Raw genomic sequence first — 13529 nt, 5'->3', positions numbered from 1 at the left:
GTATCCGATCTATCAGCTAGCACTACATGGACTCGAGTATGGTAGGTGGAACGTGTATTCCATGTTACAATGCAGGGTCATACTCGCTCTCTTTGCGAGCTACACTGATCCCGTTGACTCCTTAGTGTACTCGACATCATCAATACCTGAAAATTGTTGGGTGTAGGGGTGAGTCATCTGCTCCTCGAATGCCACAAACAACAGGCAATAGGAAAACAAAATTAAAACATATAATCTACATAACTACTGCGTGTAGTTATCTAAACAAACAATACTCTCGCATCCTAAGCCCGTAACTATCACACTTAATTCACAATTGGGCGCAATCACTGCCACCAATCCTCCTAGGTTTGATGGTCTTACAAAAATCATGTGGATGACAGTCGGGAGTGATCACTACATATGGATACATCGTACACTGACCCCTCATCCCCCAACTCAAAAAACATAGTCTCGGAGCCCATTAGGAATAACAAAGTAAGGCATGTGAGTTACCTATGCCAAATGAGTGCACCAAATGTCGGGTAGTCATGACTCGCTAATTCTCTTCGAACCTCTCTGCCCACTACACCCCAGTGTATCTCTGTCCATCATCCACTTTCTCAATGCAACCTCACCTTCTCAGAGAAGGAAATAGAACCATTGGTTCTTTTACTCTTTGTCCAATCCTCTTGAATCTTGCCACTGTATCGCGTGTCCAGTCCTTGTAACACGTATATCAACGAACACATACAAACAAACAAGCAAGAAAGAGAGACGAGGCTCTGGCAATTGGACAACATAATAATTGTAATTATAGCTATCTAACCAAACATAGCAAACATTTTGCCGAGGGTCAAACACCCCCGGACCCAAACTACAACGCGTACAGATAAAAATGATAATGTGCAGACTTATATATACCTGAAAATAAATTCGCATACCACATATATATAATTGTCAGAGTTCACACTCTGCCGGTCTTATCATTCAATAATAATAATAATAATAATAATAATAATAATAATAATAATAATAAAATACAGGCATGCATTTCAATAATTTTATCAGTAGAGAATCATCACAATTTCAGAACATGCATTAGTCATCAAATCTTGCATTTATCTCAACAATATGATAGTAAATAAATCAATAGTTCCAGAAAATAAATAATTCGCAAATAATTTATACAGAGGCACCGATTCCAAAGTTAAGCTATCTTTTGTCTAAAATTACTTTGTCTCTTGGTTTTTCAAAGTTTTGCTCCTAACTTATTTTTAGCACTCTCGGTGTTTCGAAAGTCAGATTTTCGCAAATCTTATATGAAATCATACATTTTCAAACTTAGCAAACTCATTTTTGAGGTCAAAACTTTAATAAAAATAGTTCATACTGCTATAACTCTCAATCCAGATTCGTGACAAATTTTTCATTTTAATAAAGGTCCTTAAAGTTGTTTTGTTTGTAACTTTTGAACTCCGATTTATGTGAAATTTAAGGCTAACTATATGTTTTAACATGTAAAGAACTAATTTTTGGCATAAAAAACTCAAGGAAAACAACTCAGCACACAAATTCAAGACATGGCAGCAAGCTCAAAAATTTCAAAACAACATATTCAAGGAAGTTCAACAACAAGTGTATGGTTCAAGAGTTGGAGAGACCCCCCTTACCTCTTGATGAACTCACAAAGTCTTGAAGGAGAATGAGGAATATTCAGTTTTTTCAAAGTTTCCCTTCATCAGTAAACAAAATGATGGTTTCAAAGAAACTAGAACAAGAGAATGAAGAGGAATCAATTCTAGGATGAAGAATGAAGCTCATTTACCCGAGCTTGATGACTCAAAGACTCAAGAAAACTAGGAACAAGCTTGCAATAAGAAGAAGCACGGCTGAACTCCACTCTCTCATGTTTGAATTCGTGCAAAATGAAGGGATGAAGGCTCCAAAAGATTTTTTTCACAAAGACCAATGTCGCAACCTACCCTTTTGCGGGCGAGCAAGGCGAGGCTCACGGGTGTGTCTTCCAAAGGAGGAAAATGCGTGGAGTCGCCACCAACGTTTATTGATAGGAAAACGTTAGAAAAAACAAAGGAAACTGGTCATGAAGAATATTCCAGATTCGGGAATTATCTTTACGTTTGAGGAAGGTATTAGCACCTCTCACGTTTGTCCCAAAGGACAACAGCCTTAGATTAGAATTGTGTGAAATTATGTATTTAAACCTTTATTTCCTTTTTTATTTTTGAGGTCGACAAAAGCGGGGCTCTTGCTCCTACGTACCCTCCATCGAAGAGGAAATCAGACCTACGTAGTTCTTTCAAAAGGGGCGAATCAAGTGATTCTTTTTTACTTGGAAGGTAGTCATTTAAGGCGTTGGACCTTAAAATGATCCATTTTTACTTGGTGAGAAAAGCTGAGGCGTTGGACCTTAAAACATTTTTTCAGTGATTTTTGTGGACAAAGCTTGATTTTGTGAGTTGATTTTAGCCTTAGTTTCACTTTAGTTATTAGTCAATTCAATTAAGAAAGAAGAATCCCAAAGAGAAACGTCCGATTGATTTTTTTGTTTTATTTTACTAAAAGATATTTTTTGATTATTATTATATTATTATTTTACCTCTTTTTTGGTTTCCAACGTGGTTACGGCACGACTGAACGGTCGGATTCATTTTAACAGAAATTAACAGATATTACAATTCAAATGATCGGTGGAAATTTATTTTATTTTTTGATTAGGCGAGAAAATGACTTAAATAAATGACTAAAGTGATGGAAGCTTGCTTGTGGGGCTTCTATGGAGGTTGGATCTTTGAGCTTCAATGAGGTCCTTTAATGGTGATTTTCCACCATGGAGATGCAGCGAAAGACAAAGTAGAAGAGGTAAGAGGAGGCGCCATCCACTAGGGAATAAGCCATGGAAGAAGGAGCTTCACCACCACGATGAGCCTTGGATAAGAAGCTTGGAAGGATGCTTCAATGGAGGAAAAGAAAGAGAGAGAGAAAGAGAGAGGGGGGAGCACGAAATTGAAGGAATAAAAGAAGGAGAGAAGTGGAACTTTGAAGTGTCTCACAAGACTCTCATTCATCAAAGTTACAACAAGTGTTACACATGCTTCTATTTATAGACTAGGTAGCTTCCTTGAGAAGCTTTCTTGAGAAAACTTCCTTGAGAAGCTTCTTTGAGAAAACTTCCTTGAGAAGCTAGAGCTTAGTTACACACACCCCTCTCATAACTAAGCTCACCTCCTTGAGAAGCTTCCTTAAGAAGATTCCTAAAGAAGCTAGAGCTTAGCTACACATACCTCTCTAATAGCTAAGCTCACCTCCTTGAGATGACAAGCTAGAACTTAGCTACACACCCCCTATAATAGCTAAGCTCACCCCCATGACAAAAAACATGAAAATACAAAAAAAAGTCCTTACTACAAAGACTACTCAAAATGCCCCAAAATACAAGGCTAAAACCCTATACTACTAGAATGGCCAATATACAAGGCCCAAACGAAGGAAAAACCTATTCTAATATTTACAAAGATAAGCGGGCTCATACTTAGTCCATGGGCTCAAAATCTACCCTAAGGCTCATGAGAACCCTAGGGCCTTCCCATGGATCTCTAGCCCAATCTACTTGGAGTATTCTACCCAATGCCCTTGCGGGATAGGATTGCATCGTAAAGCATGTCAAAAGGGGGTACGGAAAGTAAATGAAATGAAAATAGAAGTAAGCGAAACAAGTGGGGACCACCAAGGGTACATAGAATGAATTAAAAAGTTCGATTTCGAGAACTTACCGGTTGAAGACCGAAGAACGACAAAGAACGAACGAAAGATGGCGGAAAATCTTCACGGAAATGTTTCGAATGCGTTATGGAAGCGCCTCGGCGTGGATTTTCTTCACGGAAACGATTTTTTTCACTAATTTCAAGTGATCCTCAGATACCAGGAGGGCAGAACATTTTTCTTCTTCCCTCCTCCCCCTATTTGTAGGAAAATGAGGGAGGAGCTTGCCACCCAGCTCGCCCAGGCGAGCTGGGTTGCTTCCTCCAGAAGGCACCACCTTCTGGAGGAACATCCTGGAAGGCCCAAGTGGGCCTGGTTGCTATTTGCACCCCCTATTTACTAAATACACCCCCTGCCTTTTTTTGCTAATTCTTTTTCTGTAACGTTACAAAAATTTACGAATTCCGTAACGATACTTGTTTTCCTTCCGTAATGTTACGGAACCTTACGGATTACGTAATCATCCCTTTTTTGGCTTTCAGAATGTTACGGATCCTCACGGATTGCATAACAATGCTTCCTTTTGATTTTCGGCATGTTACGGAACTTCACGGATTGTGCAACAATGTTCTCTTTTGACTTTCGGCACGTTACAAAACTTCATGTATTGTGAAACAATGGGTTCCAAGTACCTCGAAGCGGTCAAGCAAAGGTTGCATGCCATCAACAATGGTCTCCGGACGAAATTAGGGTATGACAGTTGCCCCTCTTTACTTACCTTTTATCGGAGATAGGTGGAAAGTAAAGATAAAACACTGATTTCGTCCGTCTTAGCCCTTTTCCGTAATTAATCTATGATGACCCCTGAAGGCCATCCTTTGCCCATCATGGGAATTTAATTGATCTTAATCACAATAGTCCCAACCCAAAACGATTTGAAATAAGTGACTCCCGTCTCTCCTTCTTCTTTCTTTGCGCAACACAACATAAAACAAACAACAAACAAAAATAAAATAATATATACGTATACACATGTTTGGTGAAGGAACCGATTGGGAAAATAACAAAAAAACGTATTTTCCCCTCACCGGAGGCTCCGTACTTGATAACGGAGGATGCATGAATGACAATCAATTCATAGGGCTCCGAATAAGGTGGTGGAGGATGCACGAACAACGCTAGGCAATCAATTCGTGGGGCTTCGGACTCGATGGTGGAGGATGCATGAATGACAATCAATTCATGGGGCTCCGAATAAGATTTGATGGTGGAGGATGCACGAACAGCGCTAGGCAATCAATTCGTGGGGCTCTGGACTCGATGGTGGAGGACGCATGAACAGCGCTAGGCAATCAATTCATAGGGCTCTGGACTCGAGGGTGGAGGATGCACGAACAGCGCTAGGCAATCAATTCGTGGGGCTCCGGACTCGATGGTGGAGGATGCATGAATGGCAATCAATTCATGGGGCTCCGAATAAGATTTGATGGTGGAGGACGCATGAACAGTGCTAGGCAATCAATTCGTGGGGCTCCGGACTCGATGGTGGAGGATGCATGAATGACAATCAATTCATGGGGCTCCGAACTCGATGGTGGAGGATGCACGAACAATGCTAGGCAATCAATTCGTGGGGCTCCGGACTCGATGGTGGAGGATGCATAAATGGCAATCAATTCATGGGGCTCCGAATAAGATTTGATGGTGGAGGATGCACGAACAACGCTAGGCAATCAATTCGTGGGGCTCCGGACTCGATGGTGGAGGATGCATGAATGACAATCAATTCATGGGGCTCCGAACTCGATGGTGGAGGATGCACGAACAATGCTAGGCAATCAATTCGTAGGGCTCCGGACTCGATGGTGGAGGATGCATGAATGGCAATCAATTCATGGGGCTCCGAACAAGATTTGATTTTAGGACTGAATGGTTCACCGGGTTCTTTCACCTAAAAGGTGAACATGCTTTAGCAAGGAAAAATAAATCATTCTCGAGAGCACCATATTTTAGAGAAACAATATGCTTATGCCAAAATAGTTTTCCTTGTAACCGAAAATGAAGGGTAGGATGTCAACGTTTAGCTTGTAAATGAACATTTAAGGGAAACGTCAGGTCAAACTAAAACTGGGAATAAAATCACTCATGGTGTATAAAACTCACATAGGTAAGTGTTTTACCCTAATTCCAAACTATAGCTGCACCATGACTTTATTTTGCACATGATTTCCTATCGAACCAAAAGATTACACGCGCGATCACGGACCAATAGGATTTCCTCAAGGGTGGTGTTTTTGGAGAGGAAGCTGGGTGTTTCGGTCTTTTCCTCTTTGTTTATGTGGGGCGGGACATTGCCAATCAGGAGCGACCTTGAATGACAATCCCAAAGGAAGAACCACTTCAAAAATGGGTTTTCCCTTTGCCGACGGTTACTTACCTCGCTGAAAATTTATCCGGTCCGAAGATCTTCTGTTCTCTTTCCTAGTTTCCTTTATTGATCGGGAATTATTCTGTTTTCCTCCGATCTTTCCCTTTTTGCTTTCTTTCGATCTTCGATCGGGAATCCTTCTTTTCCTTTTCTTTTCTTTCTTTTCATTTCTTCCTTTTCATTTCTTCCTTTTCTTTCTTTTCTTTTTTTTTTTCTTTTTCTTCCGATTTTTGATTGGGAATTCGGGTTTTAGCATTCGCTATTCGCTCTCCCTTGAGGAGATTCTGCTGTCCTCTTCTTCGGGGGAAAGGATGAGGATTTTCTTCATGGGCCAAGGTTCAAAGTAGCTTAAGGTTGTGTCTCAACATGGTCTTTTCATTGTGTGTGCCCGAATTTGATATTTGGGGCGAAACAGATTTATGTGTCAGGGTGTCGGTTTGGGTTAAACTTCCATATCATTTCCACGAGGCACGCGTAACAATGATGATTTGGAAATAACGTGCAAAATTAGTCATGCATACAGCTAGGTGGGTACTCAAGCATCCAGTTTATGGCATTGTGATACTAAGGCTTGGAATTTACTCAAGTAAACCCAACGTTTCCAAATTATGTTCTTTCATTGGTTCAACGAATCCATCCTTTCTTATCTCGGTTATTTTGGAAAATAAACTCTTAGCGTCAGTTTCTTGTTTCCAAAAGATATGTTTTCTCTCTACGAATGATTTGTGCTTCCTATGACCATAACATGCTTACCTTCGAGGTCTTTCTTTCTCTTTTCTTTTTGTTTCATTTTTTCTTATGCATGTTTGCAAAAAACTATACATCCATCGTTATCTATGAGAAAAGCTTTTTCACTGTACACCTACATTGCTATGCACGAAAAACTTTTTCTATATACACACGCATTAAAAAACTCTTTCTCTTTATATCAACATGGTCTATATAAAACCTCTATTCCTTTTCAAAGATTCTTTTTCCTTTTTTCAACATACACTCGTTGTTTATACAAAAATTTCTTTATATACACTCATTGCTCACACAAGAATTTCTTTTCACACATTATTTATACACACAAAATCTTTTCATACACTTTTTATATACAAAAACTCTTTTCTTTTCTTCATATACAGATATGACATTTGTTCACAATGCCTCCTTCTTTTTCTATTCTTGGTGTTATCATGATGTTTGTTCGTTTTATTTTAGGACGGCGTTCCTAAATGAAAACTCTACACGGTTCCGAAATTTCAACAAACATTATCGACAATAACGAAGTAAGCACTAACGCAACAGTCCAAACAAAATGTATGCACAAAACAAATGATAATAAAAACAACAAAAACAAACGTTATTCCCTCAAGTCATAGAAATAAAATAACATGTAAATGATAAAGGATGAAACATAAAAAAGAATATGAATCTGGGGATCCCATGGTCATGTGGCTCTGCTCCCTCCCAAGAAATCGAGCAAATCTGTCATCTCCTCAGCCCTAAACTGATCTGGAGTAGGGCACGCAAAAGGAACGACACCCTAGCCCTGCTGACTGAGGCTGAGCTGGTAGAGACACTCATGTATCTGCACCTTCCCCCAGTGGTTGGCCGCTTGCTGGCGAACCAAGTGCTGTAGATACCACTCCATGCCTAATGACCCAGCAGGATCAGCCTGATGAGGTGGTGGTGGTGCGTCTGCGGCCTGTGGTGCATCACCCTACGCTTGCCTAGGCGTGCAATACTTCTCAATGAAGGCCCGGGTGATCGGCGATCGGATCACCTTACTAGGTGTGACGGGAACCCCGAATGAATGGCAGAGGCCCTTGATCAATGCTGGAAACCCCAGGGCCCTGTTAGACTTATCCGGGTCTAGAGGGTGCCTGGTGGGTGGCATACCTGCAAATAAATAGATGGCATCAGCAATCAACTGAGCCACATGGACGCTCATCCGTGTCAGGATGGTATACACCAGCTGACACTTCGGCAGAGGAAGGTCAGAGTTATGATCACTAGGCAAGACATTGCTGAGCAGCAATGTCATCCACATCTGGGTCAAGGCAATCATGCTGGTGCGCATGATCCGCACCCGCCTCCCTGCAGCGGTCCGAGCGAAATCCTGACCCGGTACGCATAATAGCTGGGCAATGGCCTCTTCGTCAAACCCATTGGCCCTGTTCCTCCTCTGACTAAACTCGCACTCCTGGCCTTCCTCTAACACTAGCGGGTCACCCTGGAACTGGCTGAGGGCATCTGCGTCAAAGGGAATCCACTGATCCCTCACCCATGACCGCATGTCCCGCACTCCCTCTTCTGTGGGCCAAACATTAGCATAAAACTCCAGGACTATATCTGGGTCAAACTTAGCCATGGGAGTGACCAGCGACGTCCAATGTCGGCGAGCTATCTCTTCCTGAAAATCCATGTATTCATCGTCCTTGAGCTGGACGCGTCTCTCTCTGTGGAACGACCATCCTTTGATGGCCTCGAAGCGCTGCTGGTGCTCAGCGCTCCTGAAATGGTGGCTATCAAACTCGGGGGCAGCACTGGTCCCTTCAGCCGCGGCGTCCCTCCCAGATCTCTTCGCGAAAAGCTTTTTCGGAGCCATTTCCTACGAGGACAAACATTTGAACAGTTAGTTTACAAGAAAATACCAATCATTACGAACAAGAGCCAAACAATACTTATATGGCGCGAGTGTCAACATGCGCTTTACAAAATAATCACATTAGGGTGTGTGCTATTTTATGACACATATCTATATACATGCATTTTCACACGCACACATAAAAAAAATTTTGGTGAAAGGAAATTTTATGACACACATCCATGTATGTTTTTGACAAGCATTTTCATGCTACATCCCACATATATGCACATTTTTTGAAAGGCTCCTTATGCTACCTTCTCACAAATATACATATTTTGAAAGGCATTTTTACGATACCTATCCAACATATACAAATTTGAAAGGCATTTTTTTGCTATATATTCACACACTTTGCAAGGCATTTTCATGCTATATATTCACACACTTTGCAAGGCATTTTCATGCTATATATTTACACACTTTGCAATGCATTTCATGCTACATATTTACATATATACATACTATTGAAGGGTTTTTCTTTTCATGCTATATATTTACATATATACATACTATTGAGAGGTATTTTTCATGCTATCTAGGCACAAGGTATTCCTCATGAGGCAGCAAGTTTAAATTCTAGTCAAAAACTTCTCAAACATGTTCTAATATTCACGCATTTTTTACATTCAAAACCAAAAACTTAGATTCCTAGGCGTAAGTCGTGCTTTTGGCACTTTAGTCTAGCTTCTACAAAATTGCCCACACACTCACAATGGCAGCCATATGTGCACAATTTGTTTCACAAGCTAAGTTTCACAAAATCATGCGCAAATGCCATTGAGGCATTTCACCGAACACTTGGTGGGCGCATGTTTAAGCATGAAAATCAAGGGAATGGGGGCAATGTGGCATGCCCCATTATCTCAGAATGCACCATAGGCCTAGGGCCATCCCCTACAACCCCTTAATTAATCAAAAACAAGCAACAATCCAAAGATAAATCCCTCACTTTTTTAGCAAATACATGCAACTTAGAGCACCAAAATACATCAATGGAAAGCTAGAGAGCCCAAGAATGAGGTACTTACTTGTTAGAGATGAATAATAGAGCAAAATGGAATCAAAAACACGAAAAATGGTGACCTAAGGGCTGCAAAATTCATGAATCCTGTGAGCTTTTGCTTTTTTGAATGAGGGGGGAGAGTTTTTGGTGCAGAAACCTTCCCCCTCCCCCTTTTTAAGCATCCTCGTGCAGGGGTTGCTCGCCCAGGTGAGCTAACCTGCATTTTTTTTTGGGAGGAAATAAGTAAGGCTTTCTATGGGTCGGTGTTCGCTTACTCGAACCCCCTCAGGGTATATTAGGCATCCAATATTTACTTTAAAGACATAACAGTAATAATTACCGGGAATTTAAAGGATACTGGGTTGCCTTGCAGCGGCGCTTTCCGTTTGTCCAGAGCTGGGCAAGGGACGATGATCCATCGGTCGTGACCCTAGCCTCTACTTGCGTCCGTCCCTAAGTACCTGAAAGTAGGAAACGACATTGCGCGGCAAACTGTGGCCACGTTACCATTTTACCTTGATTGGTTTCTGCCTTTAGCTTCGTCCCGACATCTGGCCACTCCTAAGACGATTATGCCCCTCTTATCACAAAATATGCATGCGTATGCGTATGCATGAGTGTTTTCAAATGCAACAATCTTCTTAGTGAAAACTAGTTAAGTTCAGTTTTAATTAAGCGCTTGGGGCGCCCCATGAACTGAGCGAAAGGGCTCAGGTTATCACAAACTGCACATGGTTTAAAACCAAAGTGAGGACTGAAGCCTCAAACCCATGTTCTCTTCTTTTAAAGAACTGTGACGAGAAAATTACAGTGGACAGGAATCCCTGGGGGAAACCAAGAAGAACAGACAAAAATAAAAGAACATGCAATGATTTCCTCAATTGCCCCAGATCTTAAGCATAGAATTGCTTGACAACATCGGAGTTCACGGGTGAAGGTAGCTCCTCGCCATCCATGTTGGTGAGCACCAGAGCCCCTCCAGAAAAAGCCCTTTTCACAACGAAAGGCCCTTCGTAGTTCGGGGCCCACTTCCCTCGATTATCTTTAACAGTGTGGGATATCTTTTTCAGCACAAGGTCCCCCTCGTTGAACTTGTGCGGGCGCACCTTCTTGTCGAACGCGTTCTTTATCCTTTGTTGATACAGGCGCCCATGGCTCATGGCCGTCAAACGCTTACCTTCAATAAGGTTGAGTTGTTCGTAGCGGGTTTGAGCCCACTCTGATTCTTCTAGGCCCGATTCCACTAGTATCTTTTGGGAAGGGACCTCTACCTCAAATGGGAGTACCGCTTCCATCCCATAAACCAAGGAGTATGGCGTTGCCCCAGTAGAAGTTTGTACCGAGGTTCGATATCCATGCAGGGCAAAAGGCAACATCTCATGCCAATCTTTGTATGACACCGTCATCTTCTGAATAATCTTCTTAATATTTTTATTTGCAGCCTCCACAGCCCCATTCATCTTCGGCCGATAGGGGGTGGAGTTATGATGTTGGATCTTGAAATCCTCGCACATTTCCTGCATCATTTTGTTATTCAGATTGGTGCCATTGTTAGTAATGATTTTCCTAGGTAGTCCGTATCGACAAATCAGTTCCCTCTTTATGAATCTAACCACCACGCTCCTCGTGACATTGGTATAGGAAGCTGCTTCGACCCATTTGGTGAAATAATCTATCACCACCAGAATGAAGCGATGACCGTTCGAAGCCTTGGGTTCGATGGCCCCTATGACATCTATCCCCCACATGGAAAAAGGCCAAGGGGCGGACATGACATTCAGAGGATGTGGCGGAACATTTACATTGTCTGTGTACGCTTGACATTTATGGCATTTCCTTACATGGGTGCAGCAATCGCTTTCCATAGTAAGCCAGTAATAACCTGCTCTAAGGATCTTCCTGGCCATAGCATGCCCATTGGCATGTGTCCCAAATGAACCCCCATGGACTTCCTCAATCATGTAGTTCGCCTCTTTGGTATCTACGCATCGCAGGAGGGTCATGTCATGGTTTCGTTTATACAGGACGGTACCACTCTCAAAGAAACCAGTAGCCAATCTCCTTAACGTTCTTTTGTCATTGTCAGAAATCCCTGGTGGATATTCTTTGTTCTCGACATACTGTTTGATGTCAAAATACCATGGTTTCCCATCTTGCTCTTCCTCTATCGCATAACAATGTGTCGGCTTGCCCCGAGATTTGAATTCAATGTACGGCAGATCCCCGTGTGGGGCAAGTTGAAACATGGATGCCAAGGTGGCCAATGCATCGGCCATTTGGTTCTCTTCACGAGGTATGTGTTGGAAAGAAATGTCATCAAAGAATTCGGCTAACTTCAAGATATAAGTTTGATAGAGTATCAATTTTTTATCCCTAGTTTCCCATTCTCCTCTTAACTGACGTATTACCAAAGTCGAGTCTCCATACACTTTGAGTAGCATTACGTCAAAATCAATGGCAGCTTGAATCCCAAGGGCGCACACTTCATATTCGGCCATGTTGTTGGTACAATCGAAACCCAGCCTGGCCGTGAAAGGGATACATTGATCATCTAGGGATACAAGGACTGCCCCTACTCCATGGCCCAAAGCATTAGATGCCTCATCGAAACAAACAATCCATTTGTCTATATCCTCATGCGTCCGCTTCTCTTCGAATAGGGCCATGATGTCTTTATCCGGGAACTCAGGGTGCATCGGCCGATAATCTTGGAGGGGCTGTTGGGCCAAATAATCCGCCAAGGCGCTTCCCTTTATCGCCTTTTGGGTGACATACACAATATCGAATTCAGATGGTAGTACCTGCCACCTAGCGATTCGTCCCGTGAGGGCCGGTTTCTCAAAGATGTATTTCACGGGATCCATTTTGGAAATAAGCCACGTGGTATGATTGAGCATGTACTGCCTAAGACGATGTGACGCCCATACCAAGGCGCAACACGTCCTTTCCAACATTGAGTAATTCATCTCACAGGCGGTAAACTTCTTGCTTAAATAGTAAATGGCTTGTTCCTTCTTCCCAGAGTCATCGTGCTGACCCAACACGCACCCCATAGACTCGTCTAACACAGTCATGTACAGGAAAAGAGGTCTTCCTGTCACATGTGGCATGAGCACCAGGGGATTCGCGAGGCTCTGTTTGATTTTTTCGAAGGCCTCTTGGCAGTCGCTATTCCACAGGACCGCCTGGTTTTTACGCAATAGTTTGAAGATGGGCTCGCAGGTAGGGGTGAGTTGCGAGATAAATCTCGCGATGTAATTCAACCTGCCCAGGAAACCTCGAACCTGCTTCTCCGTGCGTGGCTCTGGCATTTCAAGAATGGCCTTCACTTTCTCGGGATCTATCTCTATCTCTTTCTGGCTCACGATAAAACCCAACAACTTTCCCGACTTTACCCCGAAGGTGCACTTGGCGGGGTTTAGTTTCAGTTGGTATTTCCGCAACCTTCCAAACAGCTTACGCAGATTGATGAGGTGTTCGTCCTCAGTCCGAGATTTGGCAATCACGTCATCTACATAGACTTCTATCTCTTTATGCATCATGTCGTGGAATAAAGCAACCTTGGCACGTTGATAGGTTGCCCCAGCATTTTTTAGCCTAAAGGCCATCACTTTGTTGCAGAATGTTCCCCATAGGGTGACGAAAGTGGTCTTCTCCACATCTTCGGGTGCCATTTTTATCTGGTTATACCCTGAGAAATCGTCCATAAATGAGAAAAGGGCGAACTTAGTTGTATTATCTACTAGTATATCAATGTG

Source organism: Glycine max, chromosome 4, assembly GCF_000004515.6.
Source record: "Glycine max cultivar Williams 82 chromosome 4, Glycine_max_v4.0, whole genome shotgun sequence".
In the NCBI taxonomy this organism is placed as follows: Eukaryota; Viridiplantae; Streptophyta; class Magnoliopsida; order Fabales; family Fabaceae; genus Glycine; species Glycine max.
This window is presented reverse-complemented; position numbering follows the sequence as displayed.